The 19,299-nt window shown below is 40.5% G+C and overlaps 1 protein-coding gene across 2 annotated transcripts in view; it reads right to left on the reverse strand.

Moving 5' to 3' along the window:
* ntrk3b (neurotrophic tyrosine kinase, receptor, type 3b) overlaps window positions 1-19,299 on the reverse strand; it is a 166,138-nt gene that overhangs the window by 39,421 nt on the left and 107,418 nt on the right. The window lies entirely within an intron of this gene.

The following is a 19,299-nucleotide window of genomic DNA, read 5'->3' on the forward strand; positions in this document are numbered from 1 at the left end:
AAGAACACACCACCACTGGCAAAAAAACACACACGCATTTAACATGTTCAGAGTAACAGACGTTAGTTTGTCCAGAAATTCCTTCGGGAAAAGCCTTAGATCACTGTGGTGTGCCATCGTTTGAAGATTAGTTAAATCTCACTGCTCACATCCTTCTATGCTTTGCCAGGCAATATGTTTCTCCAGCAAACATCTTTTTCACTTTTCTGTAGGAAATATGTCACTCCAGCTGAAGTTCCCCTATTATTTTCAGGAGGCATGTCACTCCGGTCGGCATTATTCAGTGTTCCTTCACCTAACGTTGTGCAGTCCCGGTGAAGCCAATGTTTTATGTTTATGCAAGGTACAGTTCGCAGGTGCATTAGCTAATTTATCCGAATCAATTGATCAAATTTGACATTTGCATCATCTGTTTTCTCTGAGTTTAGAAGTCAATCTAATTTACTCTACAGGAGCAAAGACAGCATCACCTTCCTCTCCTTGGTTTTAAAATGGACTAGCTCATTAAGGTACTGTATAAGTGCTGGGCCAGCATGTTCATCTGAGGACCAGGCATCAGTGATGAATTAAAAAAGCATACAAGCTTTGAACCTGCCACCACCAAGTCGAATATTATATCTAGGCTTTGCCACCTTCACACTGATTAAAACCTAAACCTTCGTAATAGTGCTTAGTCCACACTGTTATTGTTTCAGGTAAATGTTCTCACTCAAGTCCCTCTGGGCTTTGTTTTCTTCCTGTCCTGCCAACGTAATCAAGAAGAGAGAAGATCTGAGTTGATAAAAAGAGTTGATTTGAGTCACCTTCAGTTATTACTGTACTCAGCAGTGAGTGGAGCAGATAGTGCTTTGTGGACTTTCTTTTGCCCTGGGTTTTGCCTCTTGTGCCACATGCAGCAGCTGTCCTATCTGTCTTATTGGTTAAGGTCACAGGGGTTGTATGTGGCCTGAATTCCTGCACAATTCCTGCTGAAGAAAGATTTTTCTTCAGCAGTGTGAAAAAGAAAGAAAATTGTACTATTGAGAGTATTCAACAGAAAAACATGCTCCAATCAAGATCAATAAAAATATAAAACAGTTAACACAGACAATTACCAACAAAGAGCAACTACATAGGGAAAAACACTCATCAAAATCAACTTTCTTTGCTTGTAGACAGTACTAATTATCATGTCAACATCTGCTTGTTTAAAAGCCAAGTCTGGTGATATTCTAGATTCTTGTTATTATCCAGAAATCCTATGAAAAAAACAAAAACAGCAATGTATAACATGTATTGCCGATGTAGTCATAACCTAGTTTAACTTGTTTCTTTGTGCCATAGACCTCTGCTGTTGTTAAAACACATCAGCGGTTGCACTGGCTATTACTTCCTTCACTATAACAGACATACACACACTGTACGAGTCCCACACACATGGTCCTGACTGCTCACGGTGTATTACTGCACAACTGAAAATAACTCCTAACAAATCAACCATTTACTTCTTTTTGCTAGAAATGACTAAAAATAAACGATATTAGTGATTTTTAAAGGGATCCAGTGACCCCAACACTATTGTCCTTTAGACTATTTTGCCTCCGTTGGCACAGGTTAGCCTGAAGCTGCTTTTGAAACTGCTGTGACTCTGAGACCGAACCACATTTATTTGTTTTTGCATCAGTGACACCTTGTGTCCTTGTTTATGCACTGTTGTTCTCATTAGTGACATTAGATCTTATTAATATGTCCATTCATGATTTTTCTTCTTTGCTCTCTTCTGCAGGTGTTATTTTTTAACAACAGCCTCTGGGTTTCTGTTCGTCTCACCTGCACAGTTTATTCATTCCAGCCTTCATTTCTCTTTTCATTGTGCTTGTATTACAATAATTATTTGTGCAAATATACCACACTGGACTTAAAAGCAGCAGCAGTGTCAGTCAGAAGAGCCACCTGATTTTTTTTTTTTCTCTGTTTCCAAAGTCAGTCCTGAAGGTTATTCTCAGGACAAAAAAAAAAAGAAGAAGAAGAAGAAAGAAAAGCCAGCGGGTGACTCTGTAGGGTTTTCCCTGTGGTGGGGAGTAAATTGTGTAGAGTGTGATTGCTTCCGTTCCACCTCCTTGTGGTAATTATCACACAGATTTCTTTCAAAGGTAGTTAATTAGGACTGGAATTAACTTGAGGACATGTAAAATGAACAAGGGAACACAGGAAGGATAACTCACTGTGGCAGGGCCCCACTTTTAGTTCACGGCGGATTTGAAAGAAATTAAATCCGTACATGTTAAGGGTCAAAAACAAGGAAATCAAGGCAAATATCGTGCTTGTAATGAATGAAAGACCGAATGAATAGAACTGCAAGGCACAAACATTAACCATCATAGTGCTTAAGGCTTTTTTGATAGTCAGTGCTGTGACTGTTTATCAGGGTGACTCACTGGGATGTTACTGTAATTAGAAGTCTTATTAGTCTTATTTAACATCTTAACCCGCAATAACTTCTATGATTCCAAGATGTTTTTGATGCTAAACTCAGCCACATGATTGTTGAGAACCATCATTACACATGCTATCTTAGTAGTAGCATGCAACAGTAGCATTAGTGCTAAAAAAAGGCTAATTGCCAAATGCAGCTATCGTTAGAAGAAGCCTTGAGGTTATGTGCAAAGCTCAGATGACATCTCCCCTTGCTGCGCTGAAGATGTAAAAAGCTCTTCTGACAAATGGCCTCAACCTGCTCACTCAACCTCCCACTCACAGACGAGCATTGGGAACATGTGACAACCGTGTAGGCCGGCGGCAAAACCCACGCTAACCCCATTTCTCATGGTATCCAAATAGCAGCTTCCGTACAGTGATTCACCCCTGGACTGTGTGCTGTTTCCTCCCCAGTTGACGGTGACCGACTGCAGCAAATATTGAGGACTAGGACAGCTAATATTTATGTTCCCCTGCAATGTGGGACAGTCGACAATTTACAGTCGCCCCTTACAGCTCAATGTGCTCTCTCTTTATTGTGGTATAAACAATGCCAAACACTGAGGGGGAAGGACAGCAGAGTGGAGACAGAAATAAACGTGCATTTGAAATCTGCTGTAAAGCTATCAGTCACTGTGTCTGAAACCACTTGTACGTCCTCTGAAATCAAGTGTCTACACCACGCCGAACATTATCTGCAATGACACAGGACTGAACCAATTACAGTTTGTGTTGTTGTATATCTGTGCTCTTGATGCTCAGAATGATAATAAAACAAATACTGAGACTGTTATTCTGACTCTCTTCCCACAGTACCCTATCAGCTTTTATATCTTTGACAACACATTACCCTGTAAGCTCCCCGAAGACAGACGAAGCAATTTTATACAATTCTGAAAAGTGATGGGAAATGACATCATCCAACAGTCGAGCTGTCCTGAATCTGATTTATGACTACGGCAAAAATCAGGTTCTTTACCAAAACTGGTGCCTACATTTTATTACTTGTTATGCACCCAAATACGAATTGAAAAAAAAAAGGAAAAAAAAGAAAGAAAACCCACAGCAATCTGAGAATAAATTCAAAGCCACACAGGTCTCTGTTTGGGGTTTCATTCTTCACTCAAGGCAATGTAATCAGAAAGGGGCAAATGAAAAGCTTGTGGTGGCAATGTTACGGAAACTAGTTTACATCATGAACTCAGCAGTAAAGGCTTCAGTGCGTGCATACACACACAGAGTGCAGGAATATGCACAGCAGCAGCAGCCACACACTTGATGGCTATATTTGTTATTGTGGCATTAAGGATATGAAATTATTCCACAGCATCTGGAAGAGTTTGCATGTAAATCACAACAGAGAGTCACGTTGAGTCACTGCAGCCCACAAAATGGCGTGATGATTGTGCACATCAGTGTTGTGGGTCAAACCTCTGCATGCTAATGTGTCCCACTATCTTACTGGGGCGTAACAAGTGGTTTAGTGGTTGTGTTTAAGGGGGCAGGGTGTTATTAGTCACAGTCACATATGATTTCTCCAATGTAATAAATTCAGGGAAAATAGGGTTAAAATATGGTTTACTGAACAGACATACCGCTGAAACTGAATCTGTTCAAAGGATTCAACCTGAATGATTCCACATTTATAAATATTTATAACTGGCTCGGTAGCTAGACAGACAGCTACTTTATTGTGCTCCCAAGAGAAAGAAATGTTTTCACAGCCTGCACATGGAACACAGTGTGTAGCTGAGAGCCCAGAACGGTAGCTGTAAACCCAAGGAGACAAACCAGTTTGTCTGCAAAATTGTGATTGGATGTGAGGAGCCATATACCGCCCCTTTCTGTGTGTACATTGCCACCAAGCCACCATTATCGAAGATTGCTGTGTTCTGCCGAGTGTGTGTAGAGGACCAGATGGGGTGAAGCTGTAGACACCTGTTGAGCATCGGGGAGATCTGGAGGAGAGAGCTGGAGCAGAGGTCTGATCCAGAGCTGTTTACCAGCAGGAGGAGCGCTCACTTCTCAGCTCAGTTTTCAACTTTTGTAGTTTGTTACAAGGACATAAAAAACAAAAGTTATTAATGTAATGGCAGTGCTAGAGGGAATGTCAGGGGGTCACCAAAGTCACTACAGTTCATCTGTTTGGAACCATGATGATATTTTAGTCTGGACCTGAACATCAACAGCTGCAGTAGAGGAGCTTTAAACTCTTGTATTTGTATTTGTATGTGGAAGTGAACAAGGCAATAGCTGTTTAGAATACACAAGTGAAAAGCTGATTCATTTTTAATCAGACGTTTTCCCAGCTGGTTAGGGTAACAGGGGCAAACTCTGTATGTGGGCTTAATATGAATTGGAGGCAGCACATTAAGGTCATTGTTTACCACGTTTCCTGCACTTTGGTGCATTCAAGTCCAATTTCCCTTGCATTCATTCAGGCTTAGATACACACACACACACACACACACACACACACACACACACACAAACACACACATAATTAAATCACTGACCCACTATGTGATATCAATCAATCAGGTGTCAATGTTTTCCTTTTTTCTCTCGTAGCTCTCTCGTCCTTCTCTCTCATGCACTCACTTTTATTTGTTTTCTCCTCACCATTACCTTGATCCATTCAATGTCCTTGGTTGCCTGGATGTTGCCAAACTGAGTTAAAATACTAGCAATCATACTAATAATAATGATTATTTTAAAAAATGGTCCCAGAATGACAGGAACGGAAGATAATAAAGTTCCCCCATCACTGTGCTTTATTCAAGCAACTGCTGTTTAATCATAACTTAAAAGCAGTTTTAAAAAAATCTCTCTGTTGTCTCTTTCTTTTCCTCTTTCTTGTTTCTGGTCCCATGGGTCTTGATTCCTGCCTCAGTTCTTTCACAACTGCCTCCCTCTGTTGGAGAGTTCTCTACCAAACAGATTTGTAACCGAAGATGGACGAGAGAGAAGAAGAAGGAGCAGAAGGAGGGCGAAGGGAAGTGTGTGTCTGTGTGTGCATATTAATATGTGTGTGGGTCATTTTAATTACATCAATTTAACCAAGACATATGAAGACAAATCAACCTTCACACTCCTCTATTACATACATACTGACCATCATCTCCGCTCTGTACTTAAAATGGCGACTGTGGCTCAGGTGGTAGAGCGGGTTGTCTAGTAATCGATTCCCAGCTCACCCAGTCCAGTCAAAGTGTCCTTGGGCAAGATACTGAACACCAAATTGCTCCAGATGGCTGTGCTATTGTTGGTGAGTGTGTGTGTGTGTGTTTGTGTCTATGGGTGAGTTTAGTATAATCCTGAGGGGTTTATGAAGAAAGCGCCGCATCCCTTCTGATGAGCAGTTGGCACCTTGTACGGAAGCCTTTGTCATCAGTGTGTGAACGAGTGAATGCAACAAGTGCTAAAAAGTGAGAGGTCGGTAGACCAGAAACGTGCTGCCTAAATACAGGTCTATTTACCATCTACTGATCTGCTGTCAGGGGCCTGACCTGAGAGCTTGATCTCTGAACTTTAGTGCTTATAGATTGGATTCATCATCACACACTGATTGACTGAAATACATTACAAGCAACCTTGTCCCGTCTTGCAATACAATATCCACTTGTAGCAACTGAACTGTCCACAGCACTTACTCACAGGTTACGATTAGAGACAGATCTTCATCTTGCATTTACTTCATTAACATTTAATCAAAACCACAATCTGTCCATGACCTTAACCAAAGTGCTTTTGTTGCCAAAATTTAAACACAGGCAGGACTCAGGGCGCAAATCCGGGTCTCTGGCATCTAAAGTCACATTCAGACTAACAGTAGCCCTGTGTGAAAAAATGCAGCGCTCTCATTCATGTGAATAAAGCCACTCTGGGATGCCAACGCAGGGGGCTCCGGAAAAATCAAGCAGGGTTGTTCATCATACTGTTGAACAAGGCTCAACGTTTGCTGCAATGCAATGCAACGTCATCCAGCTAGACGCTATGTAACCAATCAAATACATACTGTACATATGTGAAAGTGCACATTTGTCATTACAAATGTGCACTTTCACATATGTATGTGCATGTCGCACTGTACTGTTTCTAGTGACAGGAGATAAAATAGCTCCCGTTGCAGTTCTTTTTGTCATCTGATAAGCCTTCACTTTAGGTAAATCAGTCTGTTCAATAAACTGTTAAAACTGGATTTCCTGGATTGTATGGCATTGTCTCATCTGCATCTCAAACCTCTGGGGTCTGAGCAATCAACCCTTGATTGCAAAAGCAATTGATAGGGCTATTGATAGCACCCCAGAGGATTAAACAAGATTCCCCTATCAAGGTAAGTCCCTGCAATGTCTCAATGCAGGTCTGAGTCTCTGCTAAAAATGAAATGGCATTTGTAGTAGACAGGGATTATTACTACATTTACATGTTAGATGTTTAAAGTGCTTACAGTCGGTTTGAGGACAGAGCAGTGTTATGTTACAAAAATGTAAATGTTAATACATGTCTTTGATTAAACTGAAGGACAGTCAGACATTCTGTATGCCATTAACCATCTCCACAGCCTTATTCTTCACTGCACTACATACTGCATTTACAGAGCCTATTCTGCTGTAAGGTGATCTAGATGACTTTTTTACTGCTACGCGGACATCACTTTCATAATGACAGTATGTTTTTATGTCCTCATTTTTATTTATTTTTTTTTACTTCAATCTTATATAAGCAAAAAATATACAGCGCTGCAGGCAGGTAATGTCAGACCTGAATCTAATAGATAGATGGATACATCAAAGAACTGATGATAATATGAGTGTCAATTAAACTGAGAACAATTTTCTGCTCTCTTTTTTTTTGGTCTCCATTGATTACATATCTACTGTACCTATGACATATGCTGCACCATACACTCTGGTGAGGTGCTTCAGTGGGAGAGCAGAGAGGCTTTTTTAATATTTCAGTCAGACTCACAGCAGACTGATGGCTTACAGGGGCAGCCATGCAGGGTGCATAGCCAAGGTTAGCTATAACATCAACCTCCCTTTATTTGAACCTGAACACTGTACTACTACACTCAGAGAAAGGATCTTCTCTATGGATGTTTTTGGTTCAGGTAAGAGTTTCATATCTCACGATGCCTCAAATATAATACATAGCTAGAAAAGAGTAAGTACTCTGTGCGGATCATTATGGGTCTTTACAGCACCATTTTATCAGCATCCAGAGGACCATTTTTTCAAACTCAGCTCTACATTACCCAGGATTAGAAATGCCCAAAACGAGTGATTAATTTAATCAGTTTCAGTCTAAATGCATTAAGTCTGTGATATTTGTTTTCACCAAAGATGGTCAATGCTTATTTCCTTCATAATGTAGTAGCTTTCTAAAATGTGCTCTTTATCGCACCAAGAGGGCTCTGTGGTAATTAATGAATTTCATTTAGAGAGCACATTTCACACGAGGCCTCAGTGCATAAACTGAAGCAGTAAAAAACAAAGTTAAGTTGAAAAAAAAAGAGATAGTTTTGTTACAGTTTGTTACCCGCATAATCCATACCCTTAAAATAAATGATTTTGTCTTACTCTACATCGAAGTTTCATCCAGCCTAAACATACTGCAGGAGATGTCGCACAGAACGTACAAGAGCTTATAGGCATTTCAAACAAAACAAACATCAAAACTTCTCACAGAGTGACTGCTGTGGAACACATCATCACCCACAGTGAGCTGTCAATCAGTGTCATGCATAGGGATAAAGTTACTAAATTTAAATTCCCCTGTAGTCTGTGTGAACACATCCATGTCAATGTAAACACAGAGAATTGTGGACCTAAGCTTGAAGATGTCTCATAGTCTGATTTAACCCAAATCAGTTGATAGAGAATGAACCGGGATCCTTCAAAGACAAAAGACGACATGAGGAAGACTGGTAGTGATGAATCAAGATGAGGGTGGAAAGAGCTAAACTAAAATGTAGGTCGCCTAATCCGGTTCACTGTGACTGGAGGGCACTGAGAAAGAAGAAGAGAAGCAAACCAACTAATGCAGCCAATTAAACTTCCCCTGCCCCCACGCTACCCCCCACCCTCCCTTAGCAAACACTTCAAAGTGCTGCCATCAGCGAATGGCAATAAAGTGAATGAGCTGACTATAAATGGGCTTAGATGCTGAGGATGCTGAGGCAGGGGACTGTCAAATGATGCTCATCACACTGAGAAAATAATGTTCCCATGTTGTAAGAGCAAAATGGTTGTCCAACACCTTCCACGCAGAGGCAACATGAAGTCTGGGGAAATACGCCGACAAATACAGCAGAAAGCAGCAGCTTATTCAGTGAATGGACATTTCTGTTGATGGCCAATAGGGTCGATGGCTATGTTTGTGAGTGCTATGAAAGGAAGGCTACATTATTAACGCTCGGCGTCACAATGTCCTAGAAGAAAGAGCAATCTCCCAGCAGGAGCTCTGAAATGACACCCTCTCCTGACGACCAGTCTGACGACTAAATCTGAGAAAATACAGGGCTGGCGTGTTTTTGTGAAATGGAGGATAGGACCAGTGTGAGCTGAGAACAGCCTGGTCCATGAGGGACAGGCAAAAAGAGAGACTTTTATTTTCCAGCTCCAGGTACTATAACACGATTTCAAAGAATTGGGGTGTATACAGAAAATACATTTCACACAAATCCTATTTTTTTCTCTCTCTCTCTCTCTTCTTTTTCTCTGTCCTTTCAGAAATATTTCCATCTCTCCCTCTCTTTCTCTGTTACATTTCCAGAGCCCAGCTGTTTTGTGCCCTGCTGGGCATTTGCAACAGGACGATTTCCACACCGATCTGAGCGCTATTTAAATAAACATCAACAGAAGATGTCAGAAGGAGCCTGTGAATAACACCAGGGGCTTATCCACTTCCACAGCTTTAAAGACGGAAGAGAAGCCATCCAGTTCCTTCATTTCTGTCTTTATGTATGCTGTTTGAATAAACAGTATCCAGCCATCACTGCTTTGGCTGCGTCCACTTTCTGTAAGCCAGAAAGGCCAGACTTCAGATCCCAGTAGGGCTGGCTTTCTGCTCTCCTGGAAGGGCTTCTTATAATATAGACATTTTTTTCAATGTTCAGTCGCAGGCTCAATGTCATGCTTCACTCTTGGTTAATTGTAGTTGCAAAAGATAGACAAAACAGGGAAGCTAGGCTTGACCACGTCTCCTTAAATGTAGTATGCGAGAAGATACTACTGTAGTCTTCTTCTCTGTGTCTGACAACAAGGATCTTTGCCAATGTAAATAAATGTAAGCAAATCTTTAGCAAATCTGTGGAAAAGGCAGCTTCTAGTGTTGCCTATAGTTTTACTTTGAAATGGCACAGAAACAACTTCTTAGTGCCAAAAAACATGAGTCTTGTAGATTACTATTTAAGAATATATGAAGATGAAAATGTGGCTCTCTCTCACATAAAATAAATCTTATGGCCTTTCCAAAATCAATCTAAAGCATCTCAGCTGCTGCATCTTCTTCACAGACCTCTATCCCCACCATTCTGTTCTTTTGTATTTGCATTGCTAAGCTGGTGGCAGCGCTTGTCATTTTGTTTCATAAGTGATAGCAATTACTATTCCAGCGCCCGGGATCAAAGAGACACCAAAATGAGGTTTTTAGACAGGAGAAAACACCAAACACTGCTTCCCCTCTTCTGTTTACACTGATAGAGGATAAGGCCTAGAAGGCAGAGTTGTGACTGACAGAATGGGAATACACCTCCTCCTATAAATCCCAAAGAAGAAGTAGATGAAGGAGAGGAGGAGAGGGAAGGAGATGAGAGGATTCTACAATGGGCCAACTATACCATTAAACAGGACTGCTTACATTGGATTAGTCACATTACTGATTCTTCTTCAGGTCTGAGAAAGCCGAAAGCATTGAACCAAGAAACAATTATACTTATCATAATGAGACAGCAGGGCCTTGGCTTCAAATAACGAGCCTCCTCAAGACATTATCTTTGCTAAAATACAAATAGACTGAAACTTAATCTGTCCACGTCATCGACAGTATAATTTCCCAGTCGCTACTAATCTTGTAGATCTTTTAATTTCTGGAATAAAGAGAGGGGCATTCTTGTTACAGGGATGTGTGGCAACAATTTGTGGTGATCCAGCATCTCATTTAGTTGCAATATTGATGCCCTGGTGCATAAAGCCTTTTAATACCGCATGACATGACATGTATTATTTTCAAAAAGCCTAACTTTACGTATTTGTATTGCTAATGATTGATGCCAGTGACTCCAGGCATCAGCTAATAGCCTTAGGTGTTGTCACCCTAGTCACGATACTTGTACTTGTGTTGTGGAATTTATCTGCAGCACTTGACAAGCCCAGTCCAACAATGTGCAATAATTCCCGTCTCCTCCCTGGACAATTCTCGCTGACACTCAGAGGACAGCTTCCTGGCCCTCCTCCTCTCACTGTAATGGAGGTCGGATGCTCCTTTTCCACATTTCTGCCCACATTAGCATCTCTAGTTAATTGGCACCATTTGCTCAATGGCATCGCTTGAGTTTGTAAATTACTTTTACAATTGTCACTAATTATCAAGCTCGATGAGTGGAATTGGCGCGATTGGTCCCCAGTGGAGCAGAAACACAACAGGCGGAGGAAGGATTAAGACTCTGGGGGCAACAAGAGGAGCTGGCTAGCTGAAATACAGTAGTGCTATATGGTAATCAACAGCAGCTTACATACAGATGGTGCTACTGTAGCACTGCCTCTCCATGCTGCACGCTTGATGAACTACTGATGCACTTTGGCTGCATCCTCAAGAGAGATTCAAGTTTGTTTTCTTCCCCTCTCTCTTTTTGCATCATCTTCATCTGTGAGTACATGGAATTGTTTGTTGAGAAGCTGGTTAAGAGAGTTTTACGTAACATCTGTAGCAACCAATGCGCAAAAGTAAAAGCTTGATTACACGATGGAATTTTATCTAAAATGACTACCACTCTAACAAGAGCATGGTAAGCCCCTAAACTCTCTTTATCACAGACTAAATAATTTGAACTTCTTCTGAGCTCTGTCCTCTTTAGTTAAAGTTGCTGGCAAGCTTTTAGTTCAAATGCAGTTTACAGTGATAACACAGGAAGTTACCATTTGAAAGTCTAATTTCTGAAACAATGGCTGTGTCCGCTCACTCATTCCCTACTCCCTACATAGGGAAATAAATGTAGTGGACTATATAGTGAGCTCAACAGAAAAAAATTGACGGACACTTTCGATACTTCTCTTGGCGCCCATAATTACGTCATCACTGTCGCGTTAAAACGTACCACATTAACGTTGTCTCACATAATACTTGTCCATTTACTACTGCATTTTTATTAAATTAGATTCTTTTGATTACCGTTCTGTACTTTTTATTTTCGTATTTTGTTTTCTATTTAAGCATATTTTCATATTTTATTCTCTTGGCTCTTTGGTAACAGAAAGTTACAGTGTAATCTACTGGAATGTTTAATTATATGCTGTCCGTTTTACACTTTTTTTTCACTGAATGTAGAAAGCCATTTAAATTGCCTTGTTTTAAAATGTGTAATAAAATAAACAATAGAATAAACTGGCCTTGTGACTGTTGTACTGCTCCACAACTCATCAATTTGTTTCGCGCCTCTCATCCTCTCATCCATTCGCCTGTCCATCCAACTACAAACAATTTCAACTTCTGACAATGCATGATGGGATATCTTGCTCCGGTTAGTGACCATCGGATGTTCACTACATTTCGCGGTGAATTGTGGGATACATACAGTGCACTATATAGTGGACACTAAACATTCGGACACCACTACAAAATGGCGTGGTCACTATACAGTATACAGTAGTGGTTAGGGAGTGATTTCGGACACAGCCAATGTGTCTTTCATTTCAGATTTCTAGCCAGTGATGGTCAGGTGTTCATGTTTCACCCCTAAATCACTCTCAGCCAGGCTGTGATATGTTTAGTTCTGCTCAAGCCAAGATGACAGAAAGAGAGCCTTTGGTCCAGAAGAAAGATAAAATCAATTCAGTTGTTAAACACGAAGATATCACATGGTGCACGGATGAGTGAAACAAGTGCACATATAAACACACACAATTAACTTAGTTTGGAAAGCAGACAGAGATCTTTACGCACTGTGGCAGTCCTAAAACTCATACAAAAAAGGTCAGAAACAGCTTGAACCCCATTATGACAGCTTGCAGCCTGTGTATCGGCCCTCTTCAGTGATGACTGTTTGTGTTAAGTGCCCAGAGAAGTCGTAAAGTGTGTCACTGGTTGGCAAGCAGGTTCAATACTGAATGAGAAAACTCAGATTTTTCTTTAAAAAAGGTCAATGTTTCTAAAGTCAATGAGTAATTGTGTTAAATAAATGTGATCTCGATTGTGACTACAATTTTTGCCATAATTGAGCAGCACTAATGCTATTCAGTGCAGACTAGCAGTTGTCAAGAAGGTTCTTCTAGTTTTAAATCCAATTCAGTTTTTAATTAAAGTAAAAGTACAAAGAAAATAGGCATTGGTTTTAGTTGAGGGAATTTTGTTGAAGCTCACCTTGGCTATGTATATAGGCTGTAGGCTAAAGCTGGCATTCATCCTGCATCATTGTCTTTTGGTTTGACCTAAGTTTTAATAAGTGACTCTTGTTTTATAACAAATGTGTTGCATGGATTCGCTACTCGCTTCTAGTCTTTATTATTTTTGTTTCTGGGATATGTCTGAAGGAAGCAGCATTTGTCAGCATTGTTTGGTTGCGAACCCATTTGTTTGGAGCATGTAATTGGTGAGTACATTCGCCTTAAAGTTTGTAGAACCCATGGATCTGCTTTGTAGGCTGAAGTGGTTGGAGAGCTGTGGCTCTGTTCTGGCTTCACCATCACACATATTCCGGTACATGTGGTTGTGTTTTTGTCAAACCAAGCGCTGACCAATTGCCTGGTGTGGTTGGCCAAAAAAGCTTCCAACACATTAGGAAGGGCATCACAGCAGACAAACAGTTTAATCCTTTCCTTAGACTGTTGCTCTTGTATTTTTCTTTTTGAAGAAACCATCCTCCAAGCTCTGTATGTATGGAGTACTACTAGAGACAGATCCACAGGATTTAACATGCTGAGAAATCCAAAGCTTGACAGGCCTACTGTGGTTAGTTATAGTTGCTAAGCTTCTGTACGATTGGACAATCCGTTCAGGGGTGGGGTTAGCAAATGGCCAATTCTCAGTATGTCTTGATGTTTTGGTTTGATAGTCTCATGCTGACCTATGAGCAAGTGCTTCTCCGCACCCCAGAATGACAAAGTCCAATAGCAAATCAACAGAGTTGAAGCTGCACCGTGGGCCTGCAGCTTATCTTCAGCAGATGACAGACATGCACAGCACAGGGAACATTCAGTTCAAAGAAGCCTAATAATTGAGGATGGAGCAGTTATCTGGGAGACTGTTTTGTCTGTCTTGTCAGTATGAGCTAGACAGTCCAGCCTTCTCAAAGGCCAGACAATTTGCGCTCCAAATGTCATGTTGAGAGAAGGCAAACATGGCCTGGTGGAAGAAGGCCAGGGAGAGACAAAAGCTCAGGTTAAAGACGTGCCAGGCCTTATCATACAATTATTCCGCCAAAAATCCACTGAGAGTACACACAATATATTAGCTGCTACACTATTCCTACCGGAATATGCAAAAGATAAATAGTCATCTCCTGCAAAGCATTAATCATTGATTAAAAAAATGTTTTGCTTTTCTTGTTTTGCATTTTTTTTTTCTTCGCAGTGTGGAGGAAATTGGATTTTGCCCTCTGGCACAGCAGCAGGATCAGATTGTGGACTGCAGTAGCGTGGATCTTATCATAGCTTCAGCATTGGTCCAAAACATATTGCTGCCCCTCTCTCAGTGGAAATAGGCTTCAACTATGTTTTACTGTTGACACACACACCGACATATACACAAACTATACCCTGTCTGTCTTCCTCTGCTTCTCTCTTTGTGTGTGCACCTATCCACATTCAAATCTGTGCATTCATGCTTGTGTGTGTGTGTGTGTGTGTGTGGTGGGAGGGGTGATATATAAATCTAAGTGATGTCAGCTCTCACATGACCCGGAAAGTGCCTATTGCTTTGATCGCCATGAAGATGCTCTTAAATCAGAGCTCAGTCCCTGGAAGTGGTATTAAATCAAATGTGCTCCCACACACAGACACACACACACATGCACCACAACACATCACAAGGTACACTCTACATATGTAACAATCTGTAGACGCGATATGAACAAAGCTGTTTTGCACATCTTACATACATATGATGTGATGTAATCACAATATCTCCTGTCAAGAGTTCTAATTAAATTGTTATTGTTATTTTATTTTAACCTCAGTGTTATTTATTTATTTTTTTTATATCTCTTTGCTTTAGTAATAATTATAATTTTCTTGGCTGTTTAAACCCGTGGCCGACCTTACATCTGTCAGGGCTGGAGAGATTTCTTTTAGAGGCCGCTGCCTCTGGGTAAAAGGAATTGAACCTACTACAGCGAAATGTTCATCCCAACAGTCGGAAAGGAGAGTCAGCAGAGTAGCCAGTTCACCTATTAACTAAAACACAGCTGAGCCAGTCTGTCAGAGCTCCCTTAACACCTCTTTATTTTCTCACCTCCTTTCCTCCCCGTTTTTAATTCTTCCTTCTCCTTCCCTACCTCCTCTCTCTTGCCTCTGCTGAACGCAGCAGACTCCGTTGTGCTGTAGCACCGTTAGCCTGTTTGTTTAGCTCTTCATCACCACACTCCCGTGGGCTATGTGGAGTGTATCTCCCTGGCTCTTAGCTGCCATGATGCCCAAACAGAAAAAAAAGCCACTTTGCCAAGCAGCTAAAATGCAGTATTATAGCTACAATGCAAAATCACAACAACTTTTGGATTTTCAGAAGGCCCTGAAAATCATCCCCATGTTCAAAGGCTCAGTCCTTGCTGCAGCGGCCCATGGTTCGAATCCGACCTGCGGCCCTTTGCTGCATGTCCTTCCCCATCTCTCTCCCCACATTCCTGTCACTCTTCAGCTCTCTCACAATACAAGCTTGAAAAAGGCCAAAAAAAAAAATCATTTAAAATGGAATAGAAAGACAGATGCTCTTCTGGAAAGCTTTTAAAAAAAATATTATTATTAAAGAATGGCTGCTGATCAGGACGTATCTTACTGGCTTGAAACACATTCAAGTGCAAATTTGTTGCAAGCACTACGGGTTTTGTTGAGGAGATTATGAGATTTTGGTGACCAGAGGTAAAAGCAGGTGCAAAATTAACTCAACATTTACCAGCCGCTCAACAGATTATCATTGTTTGATTTTTTTGGGCTGGTCAGTAAAGCAACTTGCATAATTTGCCAGCATTTGGCTGGTGGTTGGTGCTAATTTTGTGTCCTGGGTAAAAGCAAAATTTTGGTACAGCAGTGAAAAATCTGTAAGCAGCATGATTACACTTTTAAAAAGATGAAAGCAGAATCTTCACATGGACATAGGGTATCATAGATTAATGGGACTATCACCAAAAAACATCTGAAGGTGCCTTCTATAATCAAGATGATTCACACTGCATAAACTGCACACTAATGTGGTACAAAAAATAGTACATAGATTGTGTATCTATTTTGAAACTAGACAGGAAATAATAATAAGAAGAAACACAGCCTAAATTACATATAAGAATAAATAATTAGAGCCTTACTGTTTACTCAAGTTCGTCAGGAATAGTTGCACAATCCTTTCTTTTAGCATCATACACTGCTGTACTGTGTTCTGGTATCTGATAAGCCTTTAAATACATTGATCTGTCAGTCAAAGTGATCGCATTTCACAGTCTCAGTGGTACCTTAAACATCACTCCCCCTTCAGTGCACCCCACTGAGCTATTTTAATGCAGGGCTGACTTACTGAAAGTATATATGGCTCCCTGTTGTGAAGTCCTGTTTTCTCATGCTTTTCTCGACAGGTCAGAGGTCAGGGTTAGCAAGTGAACAGCATGAGCTGAGAATGGATTTAGTGTCTTGCTGAAGAACACTTCAGCGTGGCATAAAATAAGGTAGACCTCATCAACACTGCGAACTGCTGTGGATCACAGTCAGGCCAGTCAGATGAAAATGGTGCTATTGAGCAAGCAAGATGTACAGCCTGCAGTGTTGTATACAGTCATTACGCCACATATAAAGACATGAATTGACAATCTGCCAGGGGAGGGAGAGTGATTGTTGCGGAGACTCCGAGCACAAGAAGCAACATCTCGATGCCATCTGGCTGCGTCGTTTAGCTGCTGTTTCTGAGCATCGCAGCTCTTAATGCACATTTGAACTCAAGACGCTTCTGGAATCATTACCAAGTGTTAAGGTGTCACATAGACAAAATATGTAGTGACCTAAAAGACTGTGACCTGTAAAATTGACATAATCTGCTGCCTTTGAGGAGCCAGTAATGACCTCTCATCGCGATGTGACGCACTCTGCGTCTTCATTTCACACCCTCTTAGAGCAGCACAGATGGTCTTGGCATTTCCTTAACAGCCTCTGAAGTCTTTCATAAGCCATGCTGCAAATCATATGCATCTCCTGTTGCTGCTCATTGGAAAATATGGGAAATGAATGAAGATGACTGGAGGATGTTATTCACCACACAGTCTTTGAATGCTCACTGGTAACATGTACATTACTCGGCCAAAGTCCATCAGGAGTGTCCAGAGTGGTAACTGTTTCCTTCCCCCCGTATCTATTTTGCATTATTGTGTACTAACAATTCTTTTCCACGGGTTAATACACAGGTTAATGAGGTGGGACAGGGCCACTGTAAAATGCTACTAAACCAGCCATGCAGGATAATTCGTCTTGCCTCAGAAGTGTCAGCTACTGCAGCTCCCTGCTCTTTAATTCATTCAAATGAATTTAGTTTTAATTGTTTTATCCTTGGTGCTCACTAACTCCATTAGAGTGGAAAGAGAGATGGAGAAAGAGAGAGGAGATGAGATGATAGAGAGACATATGGAAAGCAAAACAGGGAGAGAGAAAGACACACACACATACACACACAAATAGAGGAAGAGAGCACAGAGACAGTGAAATGCAGAGCGGGATTTGTGTGTATGTGCTCTGTATTCGTGTGTGTGTGTGTGTGTGTGTGTGTGTGTGTGTGTGTGTGTGTGTGCATGCTCCTATGAATAATTAATCCCCTAGTTGTGATTACACAACAATTATTCTCTGGAGCTAAAACTTTAACCATCTTTATGAAAGATTGAGTCTTGTCTCTATAACACAGAGGCTGCGGTCTGCTGGTCCCAGAGGTATGTTAATGCAAACTGGGGAGAGCTGAAGGGAACATGAGCTGATGGGAATATGGGGAGATGGGAAGTGCGCCTGACACCTCCATATCTAACAGAAAGTAGGCAGTCTGATCATGATGAATTGAGGCGTACTGGGCTCCTGGATGAGATTTAGAGGGCAGGTTACTCTAGCTAGATGTGCTGTGTGTATATTTGATCTATAACAGCAGCCCAGTAATATTTTAGAAACCCTAAAATAGAGCACTATTTTCAAGAGTACAAGTACAAGTTTCAACCACTGACAGTAAAAAGAATAGACGGCGTATGCGTGACGTCGCCCACAGGTTTCTGAAGAGCCGTTTTGAAGCCCAGTATCTGTATATGTAAATGTCTGTGTTTTCCTTAATGGCTGCTCCTGTAGGGGTCACTACAGCAGACTATCCATTTAAGATTTGATGAATTGTTTTGGTATAGGATGGCCTTCCTGACACAACCATCCTTAATTATCCAGGTTTGTGGTGACCAGTAATTAGAAATCTATTAACTTCTGCATCTCCAGTGGCTGGGGAGCAAACTGGGTTGTCCAAGGACACTCCAATATGTGGAAAGTTGGAGGTGGGGATCAAATTGCCAATCTGATCAGTATATCAGATCATCTCTACCACCTGAGCTACAGAATACTTTTAAAAAGAGCAACAATACTTTTAATGATATGATATTCAGTGTATATATGTATATAAGTGTTTATATTATATATAATAATATTACATAGGGTAGTGCCACTGTTACTATTATAACTATGTTACACTGTTGTTTTGTTTGTTTATTATTTGCAGAAAAAAAACAATGTAGAAATATATAGAACATTTGTTATATATGATAAAATGTATAGAAAATATATATATAAATGTATATAACTGTTTAGAATATATACAGAATACTATCATCATTAAACATGCTGTGATTGTCGTAATGCTACTGTAATTTTATATTATTACAATTATGGTAATATGGACATCATTATATGTACCTATGATACAATACTTGCAATAACTACTGTACAATTACTGTTATATAATACAAAGAAGAATACCATTAAAACACTGTGAAACATATACAAAACATATAGCAGAATGTTGTTGCCGTATAGTGTCCTGCTGTGGCTGTTCAGTATATAGCAAAATAATCTCTCTGTTAAATATGTACCATAGAAGAAATACTGTTACTATTAAACCTACTGTAAGACTCAATATTGTCATGATTATACTTGGATATGTAAATACACTCACTGTTATATATATATAAAATACTGTCATTATTAACTATAGTGTCACACCATCACTGATTTAGCAAAGAAATTAATTTCATCGCAATAGCTTGTACTTTGTATCTCTCAGTGTAAAAGACTCACAATCCTCTCCAGCGTAGGAGTGAGCATGCGGCACCCTACATTTGGCTGTTACATAATATGAGCTGTTTGCTGGGCCGGTGGCTAAAATTCACACTGAATTAACTAGTGGTTAGAGCGG

The sequence above is a fragment of the Larimichthys crocea genome, chromosome VIII (genome assembly GCF_000972845.2).
Source record: "Larimichthys crocea isolate SSNF chromosome VIII, L_crocea_2.0, whole genome shotgun sequence".
Taxonomy (NCBI): Eukaryota; Metazoa; Chordata; class Actinopteri; family Sciaenidae; genus Larimichthys; species Larimichthys crocea.